Below are 8,595 nucleotides of genomic sequence, written 5' to 3'. Positions count from 1 at the left end.
TAATTGAACAAGATAGAGAAGAAACTAAAATCCACAATGAAGACAAGTTTTCTGTGAGTGCCTAAGCATTTTGTTTTTAATATTTTCGTCAAAACCGTGGAGGACTAAAGACCCCAGAGTGTAGCAAAACCCAATCCTTTTCCTCAGAAAGGGCAAGACGAGGGTTTCCGTCAACAGTGGGCAGCATGACATGGGGCCAAGGGCAGCTCTTCACAGGGACATGGCTTGGGACAGTGACTGCAGGTGACTCTAAATTCTGCTGCGTTGCTGCCTCCAGACACCCAGCGAGCCCTTGTTAGGAGCAATGTGAATGAAGGCAAAGGATTTTTCACTGAGTTTTGTGGGCTGGGCAAGAGACCCTGTGCAGAACTGTTCTGCCTTCTCTACATGCTCAAAGCTTATAAAAAGAAAACTCAAGCAGCTCCTCCGTTTCCCTGGCATGCTTGGTGAGATCTTAGCCCCAGCCAAATCAATACTGAAACTCCTGCTGCTCTCAGGGGAGGTAGGATTTCACCCAGAAATGTTATATGAACTTTAAATCAAGAGCATATCCCAGTGACTCCTGAAGCATTGCAGTTCACTGATCAGAAGTACAGAAAATTTTGAAGAACCCCATCCCTTGGGACATTTAATGAATGTGATCCACCTATTCCACTCTTCAACTCTTCAGCTACAGAAGGGTTTTTCCCTTGTTATGTCAATAGCTGCTCGCTGCAATGCTTCTGCTTTCCATCAGTAAAAAATCTGCTCTTCAAAGGTACACAAGTTTCTGCTATTTATAGTCCCTAAAAGTACTTAACTAACTGTACATTTTGTAAGTAATGCCATCATGCGAAGCCTAATTTGCTGAGTATATTTCCTTTCCTTTGTCATATTGAATTACAAGCAATTAGGGCTTCAGTCTAACGTAATCTGAAACGATGGTCACATAATTATTTTCCCAATGAGCTGCACTAACACTGTATGAGCTGTGTCTGCAGTAGGAAAGCCGAGGTTTAGATCAGTTTCAGGCTTCCTAAAACAAGAGTAAGAGTACTATCATGTCATGAATAAGTGAATTTAAGGGTCACAGTTTTAATATGTAACTAAAAAAAAAAAACAAACCACACCCCACCGCACCACCCCAGAACAACCCAAAACCTAATGGGAGTATGAAAAAATTAAGCCAATGGGAGTACAAAATAAGCAAACCAAATCTTTACCTCATGTCAAGTGGTACCTCTCCATTCCTGCCTAATATTTAAAAAATATTTCCTTAAGAGGTTCCCAAAAATACAAAATAAAATCCTTGAAATCTTTCAGAATGTGGGGCTCAAAAAATCTGATAATACAACTGAAATGCCACTTGGTTTTCCAGTCACTGAGTAGGAAAAAGATAATTATATGATTATTCTTGCTCATAGTAAATATCCTAAGTGAACAGTCTCTCGGCGTTATTCTCTCCTTTCCCCCTCCCCCCCATTTCTTTGCTACCACTAAATATTGTTCAGAACAATGTAAGGAAGTAGGCAGCTGTACAGGACCTGTGGCCACAGCATCCTTTGGAGCTGACCTAGGACTCGTGGTGGTACACGACCTCCACGAGAACCAAAAAGCTTGACAGGCTGTTAATGAAGCCGCTGCTTAAGTTGTTATATGCTGTATGTTGTTATATGGGGGGAGTTATTATTTTTATTTTGAAAATAGCCTACATTGTAGCTTAATTTCCTCTGAGAGAGTGATCACCCATACGCTGGTGCTGGTAAGCTTCTAAAGGCCTAGAAAGTTGGCTGAGTACATTAAATTTTAGATAACCATGCAAACCTCTTTTGAAAGCAGAGGGGTCTAAGAACTTTCTAGTTTTTCTTTATGTCAAAAGTATCATATAAACAACCTCTCACATTGAGTTCCCTTAATTCTGAGGCAAATTCCCATAGTGCAAAGACTCACAAATAAATGAAGACGTCTAAATGTTATTGTTTTGAGCCTTTTTACAAGTTTGGGTAAAGATTTAGGATTTCTTACCCATTCATTCTGCCCTACTCAGGTAACAGAGAGCACATTGCTGCAGGGGAAGGAAAAATGCAAATAAAAGGGAAGATGTCTCAGTTGGCTCTCCAGACAGAAGGGAATTAGCGTCACAAATGCTTGTTCTCCTTTTGCACTGATACTAATTTGATACATGAGCGAACGTCGCGGACTTGAGTTTTGCAGGACTGAAAGAGCTCACTTCCCCTGCGGGACGTGCCAAGCAGCCCAACTGCGAAAGGACAAACGGTTTGTTTAACAGGAGTTTTCATCACATTGCCACACTGCCTGACCTCCAAATGTGCCGAGATGCTACAGTATCATTTAAACTGTGAAAGAATGCCTCTGTGTTAACGTCCATGAGATTCACAAGGGTCCCATTATAGCTATGTGTTGTGCGCATAATCTTAAAAAAACCCCAAACAAACAACAACAACAACAAAAAACCCCAAACAAAACAAAACAAAAACAAAAAAACCAAAACCAAAGATGGTCTAACTTGTGGACCCATTATGGTCAATCAAATAAACACAGCATTTAAAGGTAAAGTACATGCCCATATGAAAAATTACTACAGTCCATGAGGAACAATTTGGGTTCAAAAATCAAATTACTTAAGATTAAAACCTTGCTGGTGCCAATAGCTGCATGCATGCAGGAGCAGCAGCATGCAGAAGAGATGTGAAAGTTACCACCCATTCCAGCCCTACTTCCCCACAGCCAAACACAAGCAATGTTTTTGCTGTGTTAAATTTGACCTAACTCATGTTGTCCCCCAGCTGCAGGAACACGTGTACCCACCCAGGACGGTGGGTGGAGGCAGGGGCAGAGCAGGCAGGGGCCACGGAGTTCTGCTGGCCCCACAGCTGGAAGCGCAGCCTGACCCATCCCTCCTGCACAACCAAATAAACAGGGTAGAGGAAGGTGTGAATAGGCATGGCTTCAGGGTAGGCATTTTGTCAAAGGGCAGTTCAGGGGCAGGGTGGCTAAGGCCAGCTGACAGCTCACTCCTGCTAGAAAGGGTGGTCCTGCCTCCTCCTCCTCCCTCCTTGCTCCTCATCACACGGCATCTCCCCTTTTCCCTCTCTTCATCTCTTGCTGCAGTCTGCTGCTGCACTCGTCTTCCATAAGCCAATGCTTCTCAGTCAGCCAGAAGACAGAAAAAATATTTATTTGTTGGCAGTTGTTGTTTGTTTGTTTCTCCAAGGTTAGCTTTCTGTGGGACGGTGAGCAAAAGCTGCTCACTGAGGCTCAGATAAATTCATTCCCACAGCAAACTCCTGCCCTAAGAAGTTCTGGAATATGTCCATTTTCATCCAGTGCCATCCTTTACTTTTTATCCACTGCTGACTGACTAGCTTCATTTTCACACAGCTGCCAAGGCACTGAATGAGATTTATGTGCTAAAATCTTTCTTCGTGTCCCTTCTTTTATTTCTCTTTCCAGTTAAATTAAATACTGCTAATTCATGCTTGGGTTACCATTGGTTTTTAACATCAAGTCATAAGAAAAGCCAAGCTTGCAGGGCAAGTATCTTTTTACACGATCAGCTACAACATCTGGAAACAAAAGGATTTTCAACCCAGTAATTTGGCCTCTTCCTCAGCTGTATCAGCTGGAAAAACAAACCTCGCTCCTGATGGAGACACCTCAGCGATACACTGTCCAGTGCAAAAGCTGTCACTTGGTTCTACATGCTGCAAGGTATCTCACATTTCCCACAGGGCAGGCTGGCAGCATCACCTCATACATCTCAAGAAACAAAGGAAGGAAAGACCTTTTTTTCTGAAGACAGTTAATCAGTATTGATCATTGGGATTTTATGCAAAGATGCAAGGTCAGGAAAGGAGAAGAACAAAGCGTAGGGTTGGACTCTTCCACCCTGTCTCAAAATGGACAGAAATGGGTAGAGTTTCCCACTCCATTTCTCTTCAGGCCAACTGGAGTTTGCTGTGAAGCTAAGGGTTTCTGTTTCACTTTGCTTGGACACCAGAGGAAACAGCAGGAGAGGATCTGTCAGTCAGCAGCAGCTCCGTGTCCTGCTGTATTTGGGCTTTAGGCACCCACCCCGGTGTGCTTTAATGCTCTACACATCCGCAGGACCACACTCACCCCTCAAGCACCACAAATGCTTGATCAGCATTTAATTTCCACTGAACCCTTCAGAATAAAATTTTAAATCCTCCCACCTGGGAGGACACTGACCTTAGGCAATCCTTTAACACTGGTATTTCTCTAGCGGTTTCAATCTTATCCTCTCAGAGCACTTCACAAATGCTATTTTGTTTAACAGCACATCTAAGACCAAAAAAACCCATATTCCCTTTTTGCTGTGGCAGCAAGCAAGAACAAAAGGATGAGTGCTTTGCTTACAGCTGGGCAGCCAGTCTGTCACCAGCTGAGAATCAATCACCACATGCTATTTAGCTTTACAACCAAATCTCCTGCCTCAACCCAGCAAAGATATGTGACCATCTCCCTTCAGGGAGAGCAAAGCTGCAATCATGTCAGCTCTTTTCTTCCTTTCCAAGCCAGCAGTACTTGCTAGCTTGCTGGATTCTGTGATGAGCCTGTTCTACATCATCTCAGGACATGAAAAAGATGGTTACATTAGTGCTCTGTTATCCAAGGTAGCTATGCTCTCCATACAGATTGACAGTATCCCCATCTATTGCTGTTGGTGAAACAGATCTCTGCAACACACAGCCTCTGTAAAATATACACAATAGCCTAATAAAACACAGACATAGGTGTAAGTAGACACAAAGGACCATATTTTCAAAACATAAGAATCTTGATTTGCACCAATAAAAGCCACAGGACACTGCATTTACAGGAAACCGTACATGCATAATTCATAGCAGTGAATGTAAATGGATTCTTGCATATGTATATACTTGTTTGCATACACCTTTACCAGTACGCTGGAGTAATCACTTGTCTATATATGCACTTACATCTTCAGATATGAGATTAGAACCTGTCCTCTGGAGTCTCTACATGTATTTCTGGCTCTTCTTTCTGCTCTCTCCATAATGCCTTGTAAGAAGTCCTCATAAATCTCCACCTTTCTGCTGCCTTGTTCCTTCCCACTGCTCTTTTTATAACCAGTCTCACAAATCTTTATTATTCTTTGTGGCATTTCTAACACCATTTTCTGCAGATTGACCTCAGACTTGGCTATTTTTAAATAAGTGTAGATGTGATTATCACTTAACCTGCTAGTCCTGAGCCATATTCTGACCACTTTGTGCTATTCCACCAAGACAAACCACCCCCACATTTGTGCCTACAGCTCCTGGAGAGCTTCCCTTGACTCAGATTCCTTGAGTTTGACCCCCTCATGAGGGCAGAGCTGCACCTAGAGGCACGAAGATGAGCAAGGGGATTGTAGGTGTGTGTAGGTCACAGTAACAGTGGCCTTAGTAATGCAGGAGTGGTAAAGTCACTTTTGTGATGCCTCTGACCAGAGATACAGATATACTCTTTCATATGATTTTTGTATATCCTTTAACATTAATTTGTGCTTTCTTTTCAAAGCAAAAAGTCAAAATAAACATGTTTTTAAATCTCATTATTGGATAGGTTTGGGGTTGGGTAATGATCCATATTTTCACAGAAATACAGCCAGCTACAAGATAGGAATATATTTAGTATTTTCTCAGCTTAAATTTGTACTTCATTTAACAGGGCAGTTCTAAACTTCAAATTGTTGTAAACACCACCAGAGGTGGATCTGGCTGATAGGAGTGCTGCAGACCCATAGTACTCCAGGCCATGAGAGGGAGTGGGTATGTCAGTCACTGCTTCCAAGTATTCCCAAGGGATGAAGGACGCAATATAATGGCTATTATCTCTTCAATCTGCATATTGCAGAACCAGGGTAAATGTTGCCAGAGAGGCTGTAGACACAATCCTCCTTTGCCAATAGCTGAGTGAAGGAAGAAATGACCGCGTCTCCCTTGCCCCAGGATTTTGATGTGGTCCCTTACCAGAGACATCCATGCCTTGGCTTCACGAAGCTGAGCAGAACATGGATCCGCACCATTCAGTCGTTACCTCCCTGCACCATCAGGTCACCGGGAAGTGTGGACTCTATTTGGATCATATTTCTATCAAATTAGTCAGAGCAGGCTGCGTTTACACTGGGTTTGGCTCTCTCTCAGGAGGCAATGTGCAATCTGGCAAAAAGTCCACCCACCGTCCCTTCGAGAAAGCTTTTGGAGTAAGCTGAGCTGGTGGAGCCAATGGGCATCACTTCACTGCTCTGCACCCCCAGTCTGCTGGCTTTTTGGCCCCACATCACCTGTCCTAAAACTAAATTAGCTGCCTGATGAAGCTGTGGCTTTAGGTCTCCAGTGCCCCAGCACAGTTTGCCAGAAGCAGGCAGAGGGGTGCCCAGAGGTGGCAAGCTTCCCACCAGCCTGGAGGGAGCCAGGGGGGATTTAGGCTGGATTCTGTGTCTGCTATTTTGTGTTTTTGTTTCCCCTATATATGTGTGTGTGTGTCTGAATAAAGGCAAAAAGGGCACTCTAACAGCAGGGAGGAAGGCAGAATGATGTTCAGTCGTTAGGTGTCGACTCATCCTCCAGCTTTTGGAAGTGTCTGAGTGCTTGTAGGTATTGACACAGAGTTTAAAGAAAGTTTTTACACAGCATGCTGCGTCCGCAGTGGTGGGTGGCTGTAATATAGGCTGAGGGAATGAAAGCTGAGGAAAACAAGGAAATCCTCTGGTCACAGAATCACAGAATCACAGAATGTTAGGGATTGGAAGGGACCTGAAAGATCATCTGGTCCAATCCCCCTGCCAGGGCAGGAACACCTAGGTGAGGTTACACAGGAAGGCGTCCAGGCGGGTTTTGAATGTCTCCAGAGAAGGAGACTCCACAACCTCCCTGGGCAGCCTGTTCCAGTGTTCTGTCACCCTCACTGAGAAGAAGTTTCTTCTCAAATTTAAGTGGAACCTCCTGTGTTCCAGTTTGTACCCATTGCTCCTTGTCATATCATTGGTTGTCACCAAGAAGAGCCTGGCTCCATCCTTGTGACACTCATCATTTACATATTTATGAACATTAATGAGGTCACCCCTCAGTCTGGTCTCCAATACAGATGCTGAGGAATGTGTACCATAAACCAAATCCAGATGGCCTGAATGATGATCAAGCACTATCTTTAACCTCTTATCTTTCCAGCTTTGTGTGTCACCATCATGCTAAGTGGCACCTATCTTTGCAACTAGTCTAATGATTACTTTCTCCAAAGGGTTTAGGTGTGATTCAGAAACAGAGAGGTGCCTAGTCACATCAGATTGAGTTACTCTGTGTCACACACACACACACACACTCATGCGTGCTTTAAGCATTGCTGGTGCAGGCTGGCCCCTTGGCTCTGCTCAGGGATGAGTGCACCCTGCAGCCGCTGCAGCCGCTGACATGCCACCAGCCCACAGGTGGGTGCCCACTGCCCCCGCGGATCAACAATCGCCTCTGACAACAGTGCTTGTGTCTTGAATTTAAAATGTTTTTCTGCAAAACTATAGCTTTGTGGATTTTTTTTTAATGTAAAAGTCTGTGACACTTTAAAACACTATAGAAGTGTAATGCTTTTATGTAGAAATGTTAGACACCTTCACTACACGCATTAAAAAGCAGTATCATGTCAAAGCCAAGAAGGTTGTGTAGAGAACCAATAAGTGTCACCATTTCATGTACATGCAGATGGTTTAGTCAAGAGAGAGAAACTACAAATATCAGGAGGGATGAGTGATCCAGGGTGCTGGCATCCAGCAGAGCCCCAGCTGCAGCCGCAACAGGGGTGGGGGGAGGAGAGGAGTATTTGTCACTGATTTATCTGTACTAATTTAGTCCCCATTGGGAATGTAAAATGAGAAAAAAGGAGAGATTTGGATTAGGACATCACCTTGTCTCCCACAGCATAGCAGGTAGAAATGTTTCAGCACAGCTAATGTTTGTGAAACCTTTTGAAGACATGAACAAGATGCTAAATAGGTTTATTAGCACCACTCCCTTAGCATGCAATAACTTATCTCCTCATAGGCTTTGTTGCTCACACATGGCACTGCTGAGCGGACGATCCCTGCCGTGATAGCACTGTTGTCCTGCCAAGGGCCCAGATATGCCTCACCCAAAAAGAGGGGCCCTTCCTCACGCTTACCTGGGTAGCAGGGACCCCCTTGCCAGAGGATCCTCTGCCCACCCCGGCAAGCCCAGCCAGCCCCAGAGGGTGCTCCTGCCTGTGTCTAGATTCAGGGCTTCCTCGATGGAAGTCTCTGAAGGCCACTGGACCCACAGATGTGTCCCTCCCATCCTGTGAGTGGAGGAATCCGCCATCCTCCCACGAGCAGCAGCTCCACAGCAGCCGGGGCATCCCTGCACAGACATCACGGAGCTGCCAGAAATTAAGACCTCAGTGATATATTGGGCTGGTCTCGTAGCCATAACTCTGCTTGGGGATATTGCTGTCTACAGTGGCACTAGCAAAATACATACGGAATTAATCATGTTTTGGAGAATGATATTTTCCAGCTACTTCATTTGAAAAATGTAACTTATCTGTATCCTCTCTCTC

Source organism: Caloenas nicobarica, chromosome 3, assembly GCF_036013445.1.
Source record: "Caloenas nicobarica isolate bCalNic1 chromosome 3, bCalNic1.hap1, whole genome shotgun sequence".
In the NCBI taxonomy this organism is placed as follows: Eukaryota; Metazoa; Chordata; class Aves; order Columbiformes; family Columbidae; genus Caloenas; species Caloenas nicobarica.
This window is presented reverse-complemented; position numbering follows the sequence as displayed.